At 34.3% G+C, this 17,613-nt stretch overlaps 2 long non-coding RNA genes across 5 annotated transcripts in view; both read right to left on the bottom strand.

Annotated features, from left to right (window-relative positions):
* The window catches only part of LOC137638227 (uncharacterized), a 433,485-nt gene that overhangs the window by 204,449 nt on the left and 211,423 nt on the right, over positions 1-17,613 (bottom strand). The gene's annotated exons all lie outside the window — the stretch shown is intronic.
* On the bottom strand, positions 1,018-16,701 carry LOC137638230 (uncharacterized). 3 transcript variants are annotated; one of them, XR_011043930.1, is made up of 5 exons: positions 16,574-16,701; positions 10,719-10,843; positions 4,726-4,889; positions 4,096-4,224; positions 1,018-2,908 (listed from the first exon to the last, which is right to left on the bottom strand). It is a non-coding gene; the product is annotated as an uncharacterized lncRNA (long non-coding RNA). The 3 variants fall into 3 exon arrangements; XR_011043931.1 differs by having other exon boundaries at positions 4,101-4,224; XR_011043929.1 differs by lacking the exon at positions 1,018-2,908 and having other exon boundaries at positions 3,300-4,224.

Below are 17,613 nucleotides of genomic sequence, written 5' to 3'. Positions count from 1 at the left end.
AAACCAAAGTCTTATTAGCCACTTCACACCAAAGCTCTCCTAGCCTTTTCACACCAAAGCCTTCCTAGCCTTTTCACACTAAAGCCCTCTTAGCCATTTCACACTAAAGCCTTTCCTAGCCTTTTCACACCAAAGCCTTCCTAGCCCTTTCACACCAAAGCCCTCCTAGCCATTTCACACCAAAGACCTTCTAGCCATTTCACACCAAAGCCTTCCTAGCCTTTTCACACCAAAGACCTCTTAGCCATTTCACACCAAAGCCCTCATAGCCATTCCACACCAAAGTCCTATTAGCCACTTCACACCAAAGCTCTCCTAGCCTTTTCACACCAAAGGCCCTCTAGCCATTTCACACCAAAGCCCCTCTAGCCATTTCCCACCAAAGCTCTCCTAGCCACTTCACACCAAAGCTCTCCTAGCCACTGCACACCAAAGCTCTCCTAGCCACTTCACACCAAAGCTCTCCTAGCCATTTCCCCACCAAAGCTCTCCTAGCCATTTCCCACCAAAGCTCTCCTAGCCATTTCACACCAAAGCCCTCCTAGTCATTTCACACCAAAGCCCTCCTAGCCACTTCACACCAAAGCCCTCCTAGCCACTTCACACCAAAGCCCTCCTAGCCACTTCACACCAAAGCCCTCCTAGCCACTTCACACCAAAGCCCTCCTAGCCACTTCACACCAAAGCCCCTCTAGCCATCTCGTCTGCCAACGATCACCTAAAACTATTTACTATTCTGTGTTATCCAGCAATGTTCTATTCCTACTTCAACTCTTAGTATTCAAATCTATACCAATCAACAAATCAGCCTTTTGACCTTCCCAGAAGCACAAAGTTTTAGACCCATCTTTCCTAACCTTAAATTTAAGCTTCTCTAACTATCTAATTCAAATCTGAAAAAACATGTACAATAACTTTTTGATAGGCCTATATTCTATAACTTTTTCTTTCATTCATAGTATACTCCTAAAATCCTCTCTATACATTAACTTAATATTGGAGAGAGAGAGAGAGAGAGAGAGAGAGAGAGAGAGAGAGAGAGAGAGAGAGAGAGAGAGAGAGAGAGAGAGAGAGAGAGAGAATTTAACATGGGGACGTAGGATGGACTTTTCATCAAATACTAAATCTTGCAAAATTAAGAATAAAAAGTTGGATAAGTTTTTAAACAAATTAAAGACATTAAAATATTTACTCTAGATTTTTAAATGTAGGACCAATATTGTATTTAAACTTTAGATTGCTTCAAATAAAGTTGTTAGTTATTATCCTTTATGAAATTCAAAATACAATGTGGGAGATAGCTATCCAAGGTAAACTATTGAAACTAGAAAGGGTTTTGTGTGAAGGAACCTTAAATTTATAGGACAGAAAGAAAAATTGAAAAGGCTAGACAAGAACACACCTTGAAATAAGCATTTAAAGCAGCTCAATTTAAATGCAAAAAAAAAAAAAAAAAAAAAAAAAAAAAAAAAAAAAAACAATAAACTATGTACTGTATACTTAAACTAAAACTTCATTTCCATCAACTGAAAGTTTTGGCATCGGATAATTCAGTACTCTTATATAAACTTAATTCCTAGTACAATAACACTACAGTTTGAAATTTCCCCAACTAATTTACTAACATATTCCTATTTCCTGAGCTTTAAAAATTATATAGATTACAAACTAAAACCTGCTTTAATATTCATAAAGGTTTTCCAAATCTTACTATAAATACTTAATTCTTGAAAGTCAAATTTGACAAATAGAAAAAAAAATAACTAAAACTTTGCTTCTGGGATCTCATGATTTGAATGTCCAATCCCACTAAATCATAGAAATAATTCTAGACTGAAATTGAACTGAAGCAGCCCTGCCTCTACCTGAAATAGCCCAGTCTATCTGAAATACACCACCCTCTATCTCAAATACAGTAACTCTTCCTTGAAATAGCCCAGCCTCTACCTGAAATAATTCCTACCTGAAATGGCCCAGCCTCTACATGAAACCGCCCAGTCCCTACCTGAAACAGCCCTGCATCTACCTTAAATAGCCCACCCTCTATCTGAAATAACTATACTTGAAATAGCCCACCCTCTATCTGAAATAACTACTACTTGAAATGGCCCACCCTCTACCTGAAACAGCCCTGCGTCTACCTGAAACAGCCCTGCTTCTACCTGAAATAACTCTTCCTTGAAATAGCCCAGCCTCTACCTGAAATAACTTTTACCTGAAATGGCCCATCCTCTACCTGAAACAGCCCTGCGTCTACCTGAAACAGCCCTGCGTCTACCTGAAACAGCCCTGCGTCTACCTGAAACAGCCCTGCGTCTACCTGAAACAGCCCTGTGTCTAACTGAAACAGCCCTGTGTCTACCTGAAAAAAGCCCTGCATCTACCTGAAACAGCTCAGCATCTACTTGAAATAACTTTTATCAGGACGACCAAAAATTTAATATCTAAAAGACCTCAGGTTAGTTGACCCAATATTACAACCTTAGTGATTGACATGGATTCATATAGACCTAAATTGCTTTATAAGTGAATTTTAGCCATAAATTATTCATTAAAGTCATTTTCAAAGGGAATTTAATCTATGAAAACTAAATTCATGAAATTAAGAATGAAAGAACTTGGGTAAATTAGTAAGCTGGCAATATAACTTAGCATACTGTCCAAGACTTAAAACTTGAACTTAGATACTCAAATCCTCATAGGGAGAAAATGGTGTTCTAGAAGTTCCACTCGCTCTGAAGGACTTTGCCAGGAGAGTCCGGCTCCCAGAGGACTGTTCTAGAAGTTCCACTTGCTCTGAAGGACTTTACCAGGAAAGTCTGGATCCCAGAGGACTAGGGTAGTTCTTAATGTCCCTCATCCTTTTGGTTAGAGAGTTTGAAGCATCCTAGGAGAAGGCCACGTTAACCTGAAGGGCAAAAGTGTTAATAGGAACTCACAGAATATAACTAATTAAGATTCATAATGCACAAATTGAGTACTGTTTTCGGCCATTTTTAAAGCAATAATGTTTTTAATAAATCAGATCAACTGAAAACAAATCAGGATATTTAAGCACCTAAAAGTAGGATATTTTAAGCCCCAAAAGTAGGATATTTTAAGACCCCAAAAGTAGGATATTTTAAGCCCCAAAAGTAGGATATTTTAAGCCCCAAAAGTAGGATATTTAAAGCTAAAAAAATAAGAGACTTTAAGCCCCCCAAATTAAGTTATTCTAAGCCCCAAATATAAGATATTTTAAGCCCCCAAATATAAGATATTTTAAGCCCCCAAATATAAGATATTTTAAGCCCCCAAATATAAGATATTTTAAGCCCCCAAATATAAATTATTTAAGCCCCAAATATAAGATATTTTAATCCCCAAATATAAGATATTTTAAGCCCCCAAATGTAAAACATTTTAAGCTCCAAAACGAAGTCACAAAACTTATGATATTCTAAAGACCAATAGATTATGATATTTCAGTGAAGAAGTTAGAGTATTTCAAAGCAAAAAGAGAAAATCGGGATATCTTAAAAGAACAAATAAAAAGGTTTTGATTTTTGTTACAGAGCAAAATATAAACTGGAAAGAAATTATTTTCACACATCAAGGCCCGCCTGAACAGACTCTTAGTGTCTGATGGAGGGCGAGAAATAAACCCCTAAAGTAAAAGTAAAAAAGTAAATATAGAACTAAACTCTAAACTTACTCGAGTTTAAAAGCATTTAATAAATAGCATGAGTTTAATCTGAGCTTTCAAACTAACGGGATTTACTACTAGAAAAAAAGAAAGAAAAACAGAATAATTCAGCCAAAAAAAAAAAAAAAAAAAATTGATTTTTTTATTTGTTTGATCGAGTCCTATCACTTAAATTTTAATCTAAAGACTCCCCTTCCCGAAAATAATTCTCATAAAATGGAAAACAAATAATTTCAAAACCAGATATTTACTGACTCCAGTCTAATATTCTATCTCTGTACTCTTATGATAACTTCACCCTAGTACTAAATGTCACAAAATCTAACCTAGGTTTTAAAAGCACACAACTTTCAAAATCATTTGACCATACAAATGAAGTTTACAGTATTGGATCATTGAAAATGGCAGACTTAACTCGGGTCATACTGGAGACAGGAGACTGAAGACCTTCATCACAATCTTTCAACTTAAGGATCAACAGCGTCTGTCTTCACGTCCTCTAGGCTTCGGTGTCATACCACACAAACTGGAACACAAATCTGGAAAGAATTGAAAAGGACAATTCAACAGAATTTTTGCTTTTGCCTATTTTACATCACTCATTTTTCCTAAAATTATTTTGACAAAGAAAAGTAAACTTAAAGTTTTATTGTCCCAAAAAAGTAGGTCTAATGGAGACCTAGAATTAAACTATACTTGCATTTACATTTTTCCCTTTACAAAAATGCATTAATTTAATCAAAGCTTTTACCAACTACTCGGGAATTAGTAGAAAAAAACATTAATAAGAAATATATATTTTGATCAAATACAGCCTAAGTGAATCCTGCGAGGCCAATTACTTGTTTCAAATCAAGAAAAAAATAAATCTCACTGGATGGAAAACCAATTTCTGGAAATAAAAAAGATCTTGAATATTATTTACTCAGCATAATCTAATATTGTTCTGTACGTGATTGAGGAACTTCATAACCAGCACTAAATGCCAGAAATCTAACCTATCTTCTAAAAAGCATAGAACTTTAGAACGAGGATTTTACCATTTAAGCGAAGTTCACAGTATTAGTTCACCCTGGATGGTGTCTTACAGAAGACAGAGGATTCGCTTGTAGCAACTTCTCAGCTTGTTGCATGACAGCCTTAGTGTCCTCTTTCAGTCATCAGTTTATGATGAATTCAATACCGAGCAAACTGGAGCACAAATCTGGAAAGAATTGAAAAGGACATTTTAGCAACATTTTCACTTTTGCCTACTGTACTTCAACTAGATTTCTCCCAAGATAGTTTAAGACTCCTTCCAAGCTTAAGATACTTGTCAATAGTTGACTATCCAATGTCAACAGCTGAGTTGACTGCCAGGCATAAAAAAAACTATTTAGTTACAAGAGATTCATGTTAGCACGAACAAATACAAGAGGTTTATTTGTTGAAAAAGTCACAATTCATCGGTTGTATTAATTAAATTGTCAAAAAACACCCCACCTCAATAAACTATTGTCCACAAATGACAGGGAACTAGTACACTGAGGAACATACCTACTGAAATTTTTTTGTTTTACTTTAATAGTTCAAATTTCAGTAAAATTTCACAAATCACAAAGATTGTTGTACTGCAGTATAACAGTTATAGATATAGTCATAGTTATAGTTATAGACTGTGAACGCAGAATTGGGTTTATACTTTATAACATGTATCCCTGGAGTGAACGAATTGGAGGAACAAAAACAAGGGTGGGGGGGGGGATGTTTGTTTCAATCTTCTATGCTAATATAGTAACGTTAGGCGGTTCTGGGATTACTAAAGAAATCTATATATCATGCTATATAAAGCCAATGCGTGACTGCAAGAATTGTTAAACTCATTATTATTATTATTATTATTATTATTATTATTATTATTATTATTACTTGTGAAGCTACAACCCGAGTTGGAAAAGAAGGATGCTATAAGCCTGAGGGCTCCAACAGGGAAAATAGCCCAGTGAAGAAAGGAAATAAAGTAATTAACAATTAAAATAAAATATTTTAAGAACAATGAGATTAGAATAAATTTTTCATACAAACTATAAAAACATAAAAAAAACAAGAGGAATAGAAATAAGATAGAATAGTGTGCCCGAGTGTACCCTCAAGCAAGAGAACTCTAACCCAAGACAGTGGAAGACCACGGTACAGAGGCTATGGCACTCTCCTACCTACAGCAATTCATGTGACAGATTTCCCAAAAATGATTTTGAGAAGTTATGTGAACAGATCGTAGCACAATATCCACATTAACGAGTTCACATTTTGGTTATTATGGAACGTTTTAATAAATTACTTTGATTTTATGATTAAGTGTTTTATTAAGCTTTAAACTATCACCTAAAGATCCTCGCTTAGGGTGGTGGATCTTCAGACGAGAAAATTTAAGAGAGTGGATCTTCAGGTGATCCAAAAATCAAATAAACTTGACCTTTGAAAGTAAGTTTGGCTACTAAGGATAACGCCAGTCGAGTCTGTCTCACTTTCCAAAACCATGCAGAAATAACTTTGGACAACCGATAACAGATTGTCTGGCTTGCATTGACCTATAGTGGACAAGTCCTCTCGTCATTTTCAGTGAAGTGTTATGTTATAATGACCTCAGAAATACGTCACTAAAGAATAAGGCAAACTGGGACAATGACAAGTTCATCGTGAACATCGTCATCACCCGTGTTATTTCCAGGACTGACTATTGAAACTCGCTCTGTTGCCATCTCAAGTGACAACTGAAGATATTATGATCTTGTCTAACTTATTCTTGAACTCGTTTACCTAAGTGTTACTGTTCACTACATCCGCTGGAAGTCTATTCCAAGAATTTGCTATTTTCGTATGTAAAGAAATTTCCACTTTGAGTGGTGGCGTATCTTTTCAATTCCAGTTTGTGTCCGTTACCCCTGAGCTGATTTGAATAAGCTATAGCTGTTCTTTAGACTATCAGAGAGAGAGAGAGAGAGAGAGAGAGAGAGAGAGAGAGAGAGAGAGAGAGAGAGAGAAGAAGAAGTTAATGGGGGATTTAGCTTTCTAAGTGCTTCGATTATGTGGATTTGACAATACAGAAATCATTCAGTGTGATACGCAAAATACCTAAGAATGAATACGACAAACAGACCTTGTAGGTGCTGTAGTAATGAGTAGAGTTCCCCTGTGTGATAGGACCACGAAACCAGCCCTTAAAGTGAAATAATAAAATTAAACAATGGAGTGCTAATTATTGTTTTCATACTGGAAGACTCCGCTATTATCATCAATATATTATATATCAATTCACCAAGGTTCAGTCGTTTTTTTTTATCTTTTAACGCATTTATGGTAATTCAACAATTAACATCCATTATTTTGTGTGATACAGAAAATACTTATGATACGATAAACTGATTTTGTAGGTCCTGTAGAGAGTAGAGTTCCTTTGCGTGAGAAGGATCAGGAGAACATCACTATAAGTAAGCAAGCAAGCAAGCAAGCAAACATGCAATCAAGCAAGCAAGCATGCAAACAAGCAAGCATGCAATCATGCAAGCAAGCAAGCACGCAAGCAAGCATGCAAGCAAGCAAGCAAGTAAACATGTAAGTAAGTAATCAAGCAAGCAAGCAAGAAAGCAAGCAAGTAAACATGTAAGTAAGTAAGTGAGCAAGCAAGGAAATAAACATGTAAGTAAGCAAACAAGCCAGTAAACATGTAAGTGAGTAAGCAAGCAAGCAAGCTAGCAAGTAAGTAAGTAAGTAAGTAAGTAAGTAAGCAAGCAAGCAAGCAAGCAAGCCTGTAAACATGTAAGTAAATAATTAAGTAAGCAAGCAAGCAAGCAAGCCTGTAAAGATGTAAGTAAGTAAGCAAGCTAGCAAGGCTGTAAGTAAGTAAGCAAGCTAGCAAGGCTGTAAGTAAGTAAGCAAGCTAGCAAGGCTGTAAGTAAGCAAGCCATTAAGTAAGCAAGCAAGCTAGTAAGTAAGTAAGTAAGTAAGTAAGTAAGTAAGTAAGTAAGTAAGTAAGTAAGCGAGCCATTAAGTAAGTAAGCAAGCAAGCAAGCAAGCCTGTAAACATGTAAGTAAGTAAGTAAGCAAGCAAGCAAGCCTGTAAACATGTAAGTAAGTAAGTAAGTAAGTAAGTAAGAAAGCAAGCAAGCAAGCAAGCCTGTAAACATGTATGTAAGTAAGTAAGAAAGCAAGCAAGCAAGCAAGTTGGTAAGTAGGCAAGCAAGTAAGTAGTCAAGCAAGTATGTAAGTAAGTAAGCAAGCAAGCCTGTAAACATGTAAGTAAGTAAGCAAGCCTGTAAACATGTAAGTAAGTAAGTAAGCAAGCCTGTAAACATGTAAGTAAGTAAGTAAGAAAGTACGTAAGTAAGCAAGCCAGTAAACATGTAAGTAAGTAAGTAAGCAAGCAAGCAAGCAAGTAAGCCTGTAAGTAAGTAAGTAAGCAAGCAAGCAAGCAAGCAAGCAAGCAAGCATGAAAGCAAGCAAGCAAGCAAGTTGGTAAGTAGGCAAGCAAATAAGTAAGCAAGCAAGCAAGCAAGCATGTAGGTAGGCAGGCAAGCAATTAAGTAAGTAAACATGCAAGTAATCAAGCAAGTAAACGAGTAAAAAACAAGTAAGCAAGCAAACAAGCAAGCAAATAAGCAAGCAAGCAAGCAAGTCGGTAAGTAGGTAAGCAAGCAAGCAAGTCGGTAAGTAGGTAAGCAAGCAAGCAAGCCAGTAAGTAAATAAGTAAGTAAGTAGGTAAGCAAGCAAGCAAGTAAACAAGTAACTAAGTAAACAAGCAAGCAAGTCAGTAAGTAAGCAAGCATGCAAACCAGTAAGTAAATAATTAAGTAAGTAGGTAAGCGAGCAAGGAAGTAAGCCAGTCAGCCAGCCAGCCAGCCAGTAAGTAAACAAGCAAGCAAGCAAGCAAGCAAGCAAGTTAGTAATCAAGCAAACAAGCTAGTAAGTAAGTAAGAAAAGACAATTGACGAAATCTGAAGTACATTCTTTCGTTTTATAATCGCCAGCATAATGTCCACAGATTCTGCTATTTTCAATTCATAATAGCTGTTCACCTTGCGTAAAAAGGACACAATTTGGTAGTAGGCAGACTGATCACAGAAAAAAAAAAATAGTTGTCATATGCAAAATGATACAGCCGGAGGTAACGTGAGTACATTTGCGTATCAAATTTTGAACATTTAATCTCACTTTTCCCTTTACGGAAAAAAATGCCTTTTTTAACCAAAAGTTTCTTTGTACAGTTCACAGCCAGACAACACTAGTCTGTCTTGCCTGTTTCCAGCAAAAGTGGACAAAAGTGTTTATCCCCAAACTGGCCAAGTAAAAAACAAACACAAGGGTTTCTATACTTTGCTGTTAAACATCATATGATACGCCACTGTTGATCACAAAAACTAACAAACGAACATACTAAAAGTTGGTAAATAATCCCAGTAAAAAGTGATTTCCTATTTCTTTTAACATCTTAAATGTTCCGTAAAAATGCTTAGTAAGTTGTCATGTTGTTGTTGTTGTTGTTAAGATAAAAATATGAAGCCAAGCACATGAAGATCAAAGCATTAGATAAGCCGAAAAAAAGAAAAAAAAATGATTTAATGGATGGTAGAAGGAAGACAGGGTACAGTGAAACTGGGCTTGTGTGACATCAAGAAAGTTGGATTTTGTATTCAGTCAAATTAACAAATAGAGATATGGACTCAGAAATTAACTATACAATACGAAGGAGATCAGTGCAAAGGTTAAAAGAAGGTTTAATAGAAGTGATATTAGATCTGCAATGGTTTTGGGAGACTGACACACTAGTGATCTCGAAGGCCCAAGATAGAAAAATGAAAGTGGTAGAAATATGCATGCTAGAATAGATGTGCAGTGACGAAAAGAGACAGGATTAGATATTTCAGTATCGACAGTCAAAATTGTAGGGCGTCAAAGGCTCAGTTAAAAAGAATAAGTGCTTTGGTCAAGTTTTGCAAACAGAAATGATCAAAATCATGGAGACGGAAGGAAGTAAGAAAGAAAGAAAGAAAGAAAGAAAGAAAGGAGGAAGGAAGGAAGGAAGGAGGGAAGGAAGGAAGAAAAAGAAAGAAAGAAAGAAAGGAAGGAAGGAAGGAAGAAAGAAAGAAAGAAAGAAAGAAGGAAGGAAATAAAGAAAGGAAGAAAGAAAGAAAGGCGGAACAGTATGTTAAAAGGAAGAACATATTAGTTGTATTGTTTAAAAAGTGCAATGAAGACCAGGTTAAAAATTAATACAAGTGGCCTTGTGTAAGTAGTGGGAGTTAGTTACATATTGAGAGGGCAATTTTATAAACTGAGAACAGTGAAAAAAAAAGTTTGGATAAAGTTAATAAACATAAAAAAGTGGCCGTGTTGATATTTTGGGAAGTACTTATTGAGATGTCTGTGAAAATGTGAGAAGAGAGACATAAGCCAGGATGAAGTTGGAATAGAATTTTCTATACTACAAGCAAATGAATGTATCTTACTAGTAGAAAGAGCACAGAATGCAGGAATAAACCCTGTTTTAAAGATAATGTTTTTAAAATATCTTAAGTGTTTATTACTTCTTATATCGTTTATTCTCATATTTCCTTTCCTCACTGGACTATTTTTCCCTGTTGGAGCCCTTGTGATTGTAGCATCTAGCTTTTCCAACTAGGGTTGTAGCTTAGTAATAATAATAATAATAATAATAATAATAATAATAATAATAATAATAATAATAATAATAATAATAATAATAATAATAATAATAATTTGGTCTATAGACACTGGACACAGTTTGTACATTTGGGACTGGCAGGAAGAATTTAACCAAAACATGAAATTTAGTGTAAAAGAAAAGTTATTTAAAGATTGAATGATACTTCAACAGCCTAAAAAGCAGGAAGGTTCGATTTTTAATGTTCTCAAACACTCAAAAAATATCTCGTTTAGTTAACCCCTTACCTATGATTAATGCAGTGTATATCTACAGCTCGGTTGCTGCTGAGAGAACGGAAAGAGAGAGGAATGGCGAGACATGATTGCCTACCTTCTTGGGATATGATGATGATGATGATGATGATTTTCTTGCTCTAGAGTCTTGTGGTCTTTAGAAGGGACATTTGAGATAGAGCCCCGAAAGATTCTCATCTTCTTGTCTAGTGTGTCCAGCCTCTAAAAAAGGAAATTAGTTAATATTCTAGTAATTTTATCCATCGTTGTATTCAATCAATCCATATAAAATAACATTTGAGAGAGAGAGAGAGAGAGAGAGAGAGAGAGAGAGAGAGAGAGAGAGAGAGAGAGAGAGAGAGAGAGAGAGAGCTTTGTTACAGCATTATTAACTAGGTGATTATTGGAAATAAAAAAAAAATGGAAAACAAATGCATTAGGAAACTAATTTTCCAAAAAGGTGCAGGGCACTATAATTTCTGGAAAGTTCATTGTCAATAGTTACAACCTACATAAAATAATATTTAAAAAGTTATACAGTATACAATAAATTACCAATGAATGAGTTAAATGGAAGTATAAGTTACATAAAGCATCGAAATTTTAAGTGTTAGGGAATAGATTTGTAAGTTAATACGATATTATATAATAAGTGTTAATACAACCTTTATAAACCCATCATCAACTCTTATTTAACGACTACATTCTTCAGCCAAACCAAAGCAACTATGTAAACAGCCAACGCTAGATCGCGCTAAGGATAGTCGAATCTTTTCATTTATATCTCTCATGCAACCTTGGGTTTTCTGGATAGTGAGAGTGACTACTATAACTTCAAGCTTGATTAGTTTTTCTCAAAATCCATCTAAAAAAAACTTTCGTTCTTTGAAATAGACTAAAAACTCGAAAATATCAAGGCAAAAGTGACTGAATTATATGATTTAATCCAAGATTTCTTGATGGGCTTGTAAAAGAATTACCTAATATGTTGCTTAAATAAATTCCAGTAATATCAAATCTATGATATACGAGGAACAAGTATCCTTAACACACGAATTTGCGTTTAAAAACTTATTTGAATTATATGGATTTGCTGGTAAAGAATATATTACTAGACTTGTTTCGATGATAGAAAAAACGTCGAGGTTAAGTGGAGTTTGTTACAAACTGAATGATGAAGACAATGAGTGCCAAGCAGGATCTACAGGAGGAGGTAGGATAGAAGGAATACACAGCCATAAAGGGCCTATTAAGAAGGAAGAAGCAGCAATAGACATGATAAGCTATAGTGTCTTCTAAATGTTCTAATGGGGATTGTTAAAGAAAAAGGCTCCCAGGTGTGCACAGTGAACAAGAACTAGCTGATAAATTTCTAGAAATTCCAAAAAGCAATTTATAAAAAAAGCAATTGGATGTTTTGCGGATATTCAAATTCAAATTGGTGTCAAACCAGACCCACAAATATGATTAGAGTTTTAATGATGAAGTCATCAGGACTTTTTAAAAGGGTTAAAAAACAAATCTTGTGATTTATCTGATGGTATTATCTAAAATAATTGGAGAAGAATACTTTTACAATCTTACTGATATTATTTCAAGAATTGTAGTTACCACTGTTGACTTTTGTGTAAATATCTGAGGCAGTGGCTACAGCCACACCCATTCTGAAATGATCTCGATTATCAGGACTTTCGTTCGTACAAACCTACCGGTATTTCGAATCTATCCTTCAAGGCAGATGTGCTAGAATATGTCATTCATGAACTGTTAATTAATTATTTGGGCAGTATGAAACATTGCAAGATAACCAGTCAGCATACAGGCAATTATATTCTACAGAGAAAACTGTGTGCAGTTTTGTAAATATGAATTACTGGTAATAGTGGACAACAACAGGTGTGGCTGTTTTCGTGTCCTATCACACAAATAATACTCATTACTGGACCTACAAGATTAGTTTGTTATATATATTCTTTAATATATGGAAATATATTTGTTGGACGTTTGACGGCTGTTTTTCGGGTCCTATACATCAGGGGATTGTAGATTGGTGATGGTGGGAGACTTTGGTTTGATAGCTCACAGCAAACCAACCTAGTATGGGTGGCCCTGACTGGTACCGCTTTGCTGATCATGGCGATACGCAAACCCTTTCACCACGTCAAGCTCTCCCCACTGTTATAACATCTCAACAAAGACTCAGAATTAAAACAACAGAAGTACTGGTCCTTCATAACTACCCTTAGCAAAGTCAAAATACTTTCATTGCTGATGATTGTAGATCAATTAAAGTAATATATTTCCTTACATAGAAAATAGTTTAATGTCAAGTATCAAACTATTTATAAACACTACCATTTCCTAGGGGCAAAAAATTGACAAAAATCTAAACTAGCTAAAGATGAAATGTAGTACACATATATTAAAAGTTTATAGTCACGCCTTCGATTCAAGTTCCTTAGTCCACGAAGTATCAAAGCCAGTATCGACGCTTTTTGCTATCTTGTTGATCACTAATAACTAGTTTTGTTTCATCAAAATGATATTGCCTTCGGAGATTTCAACATTGAACTATTCATCATTTATTAATTCAAAAGTTAATACATTAAGCTAAATAAGACTTCCTATTTTCACATTACAAACAGATCTAAAAAAATTGCAGACAACGAAGAGCAAATATGTTGAAATTCACTTTTGCCTGACTGGCCGAGAAAGACTAGGGAACCCCCCCCCCTCCCCGCCATTTACAGTAAGAGTTTAGTCATTAACTAATGCTTTGATTACGCCTACACACCAGTGAATGATAGAAAAATATTGATGATGGTTTAATACAAAATAAGACGTATTAATAAATGCTTTCCAAAAAGTATTTTCTCACAAATATCAGAATTGCACGAGAAGTTCCTCCTAACTTCTTATGATTCTGTAACCAACATGTGAAAACTAATAGTAAATATCTACACGTAAATAAATCTAGGATAAACACTAAATGCAATATTACCTCAGTTTCAAAACGAAAGCATTTGACAATAAACCCGAAATGTGTGATATGCTAAATACCTTAGAATATGTACATGATGAGCTGATATTGTAGCTTAGGCCCTGTGTGACAGGAGCAGAAAAACAGCCCTCTCTTTTTTATTTTAAGAAAATATACAGTTGATAAGTTAATTTTTACAAATACATATTTATTTAAACATATATATTTTAATATTGGCTTTCCTCATGTGGTTTATAATTCATCATTAATCAGATTAATATTTACATAACATAAAAAAACTACTATAATTTAGCCCTAGAAGTAAAGTTCATGTATGCACCCTACTGTGTGAGAAACCAATTACTGTCGCTGGATAAACACAAAAACTAAAAAAAAGAAAAAAAAAAAAAACACACTACTCATACACAAAATGAGAAACGCAAAATGACGTGACAAAAACGTAATTGTGAATTTGATTCGTTAATTGTAACTTGAGATAAAGATTGCCACTGCTGTATGATGTTACAGCTTATACACCTCACGTTGTGGAAACAATGCTCAACCATTTAAGAGTCGTTCTTTACCACAATTTCAAATGTGAACAATTAAGTTATTAAGAATATATACGCCGTTAGATTAAAATTGTAATTGTAATAGCATCTCTAATAATTTTATAGATGTTAAAAAACACAAGCACTGATCATTTAACTTAATAGAATATAGTTCTGCATGTTTTTCTGCTAATTATTATAGAGTTAAAGTCACACCTTCGATTCAAATTGCCTAATGCACAAAGTATGTCTTTCATTGTTGACGATGTAAGCAATCATACGGATCACTAATGAAAAAGTTTTAATGATAATGTCGCCTGTAATTTCCCCATGAAGATAATCATCACTTAGTATGAAAATTAATTCATGCAAAATAAATAAAACCTTTTACCTTTATTCTAGACGAAGACTGTTGGTATTTATCACTAAATAAAGCTTCCCATTTTCAGTTTGAAAAAAGAACTTTTGAAAATTCACTGACAAGGAATAGGCCTCTTAAACGGAGAACAAATATGCAGAAAACCAGTTCTGTCTGGTTTGTTGAAAAACAGGCATAGAACCCCATCCCCCTTACAGTAAGAGTTAATTAGTCATTACTAATGAAGTAATTATACAATTATACGTCCAATAATGGATGAGAACAAAAATAGGGTTGCTATCAAAATAGATCGTTTCTACAAAGGTTTTCCCAATAATATTTCCTAAAAACTTATATAAAAAGCCGTGTTCCTACTTGAGCTTTTATCACGTTAATTTCCTACTTTAATTTAAACTGAATTTCAATTTATTGGTGGTATAGAGAGTCCCTTAAAGATCAAAATTAAGCCTTTATTCTACCAGACACCTCTGTGTAGAACTGACTTAATCTAAACTTACCAATAACATATCTTAGGATACACTTCCGAATATTTAATATTTCAATGGATTTGATGCTTACTACCTTCCAGTATTTACTAGAGAGAGAGAGAGAGAGAGAGAGAGAGAGAGAGAGAGAGAGAGAGAGAGAGAGAGAGAGAGAGAGAGAGAGAGAGAGAGACTTATCAGAACCGAATTGTAAAAGGATGTCTTCAAATTTACCTCTACGCAAAGATAGCTTTGTTGGAAGACTGAACAAGAGTTCTTGTAATCTTACCGACTATGGAACTCCCAGTTGCTGACATAAGATATCAATGTTATTATCACTCTCAACTAAGAATATATTTTAAGTTGTTATTAAAAATGTTACAGGAACACTGAAATTAAACAATTCTGACGTAATCAGTACTTCTGTGGGAGACCCACTCGTGAAACTTAAAAGTTTTCCCACAAAATATTTGTTAAATAACCGAAATAAGACAGTGAATTGGGGCATGCTTTTATTATTACAAAGCAGCTGAGAGAGAGAGAGAGAGAGAGAGAGAGAGAGAGAGAGAGAGAGAGAGAGAGAGAGAGAGAGAGAGAGAGAGAGAGAGAGAGCTTAATTGGTGGGCGTGGCTGATACTGCGAGTTATCAAACTAACGTAAAGTGAGACAATGGTTGTTTCTTGAAAGCAAAATGATTGTATATATTTGTGTCAGGGATTGTATGCATTTGCATTCAAATGAATAATATATGTATATTTATACAGTATGTATATACCAATTTATAACAAAGAATTCATCTTGTGTATTAATAAAATAACGATTCTGTGAGAATGTTGAGTTGTTCACTGAATTATATTTTTGGTCAACTAATGCAAAACCTTCCAACACATCACCTGAAACTCTCGTTTCTTAATTACACTTTTGCAATGCAAATAATTTGCACAAATCACAGTTTTCACTATAGTTTACACCATCATATTCACACCTTTTAAAATGTGAAAAATAATCTCTAATCAAATTTCTTATCAGATTAAATCAAAGTATGTGATTAAAAAGTTCTGTCGTTTTTAATAAAACATCGAGCAGATATTAAAATGATACGACCTATTTTAACCATGGAGAAAACATTCCATAAAAATGATCGACATTTGATTTGGATTCTAAAATCTAGGCCTATGGCAGCACGGATTAATTATTATTTAAATTCCTTCTTATAGTAACAACTCCAATTATAGGTGATTAGATTCCTTAACTGGAACTATAACCACGCAGCGACTACAGTTATACACCATCATATTGTTAATTGTAAAGTTAAAGCCATATCTAGAAACAATCTCATTTAATAACCACTCACTGATTAATGGTATTACCAACACACGCTATAAGTGCCACTTTTGAGAAATGTCTTTTATAAAAATTTCTTCACCAATAAAAGACCCTTCAAGAAATTCGATGGATTAACACATGGAAACCTACAGCACCTACAAATTATTCGAATCTCCAGTATTTTGAGTCATTAAAGATACCGCCAGAACATAATAGAATCAATCAAACCTTGTAAAATGTGTCCCTCCTTACCTAATGAAGCCTTCACTGTTTGCAGGATCAAAAGTTAAAAGACGAGAGTCACGACACTTGGTTCCTTCTTCCTCTCTCTCTTTCTCTGAGAAATGAATCTTCTTCTACTGTCTACACTGTCAGGAACATCCCTAGACAATCCCCAAAAGTTCCCCTGACCAGAAGTAGTTTCTCCGGGCATTTTTCAACACAATTAAGTTTACAGTCTATTAAATGCTGTACAGTGTACTCCTGTACCTTCTGTAATTATAATCTATTCTGTTTTTATTTCTAATTATTCCAATTGTGAAACAACATACAGTATATTTTGTTTTATTGATGATTAATTTATGCTCTGATTTCAGTTTGTGCTATGAAAGATATATTAAAAAGTTCTAATTGTAATGAACGTCATTCCATAGGAAAATAAGTCATTCACTTTAATTATAAGTCTCAATAAAAACTAGATAATTATTCATGAGTATTTAGAGAGTGTTCTTCAGTTACCAGACGTATGGGAATTCGCACACTTCATATCCCCCAAAACCTCTAAAAATTCCCAGATTTGGGGGAGAAATTCTCCCCAGAATAGCCCCCTGGTTAAAGAATTGTTTTAACCAATCAGAGACCTCCACCATAGCCTGCGTTCTATAGCCTTTTCATTAGCTAATATTATAGTATTTTGCTTAAGATATATTTAAATATTCTTCAAATAGATTAACTTAATTACTATAAGAGTTCATAAGATATTCGTATGAATATAATTTAATATTTAATGAATATATAGGAGTGAAATGTATAAGCAAGTTACCCCTGGATCAATGGGTTTAAGAAAAAGAAAACGACACAACTTTTCTTTTAAAGAAAACTTTTTAAAGGGTAACTATGATATTTAACACAACGAAAAATGTTTATTTTCTTTTTTCATTATAAAGTCATCTTAGCAAATTTATGAGTTAATGCCTTCAGGAATATCATCTTCCATAACTTATGTAATTTTAAGATATAAAGTTCGTAAGATTTACGTTAGAATAGTAAAACTATCACCATAAAATTTAAGT

This window comes from Palaemon carinicauda, chromosome 3 (genome assembly GCF_036898095.1).
Source record: "Palaemon carinicauda isolate YSFRI2023 chromosome 3, ASM3689809v2, whole genome shotgun sequence".
Lineage (NCBI taxonomy): Eukaryota > Metazoa > Arthropoda > Malacostraca > Decapoda > Palaemonidae > Palaemon > Palaemon carinicauda.
The sequence above is the reverse complement of the archived record's forward strand: the minus strand, read 5'-3'. Positions and strand labels throughout refer to the sequence as shown.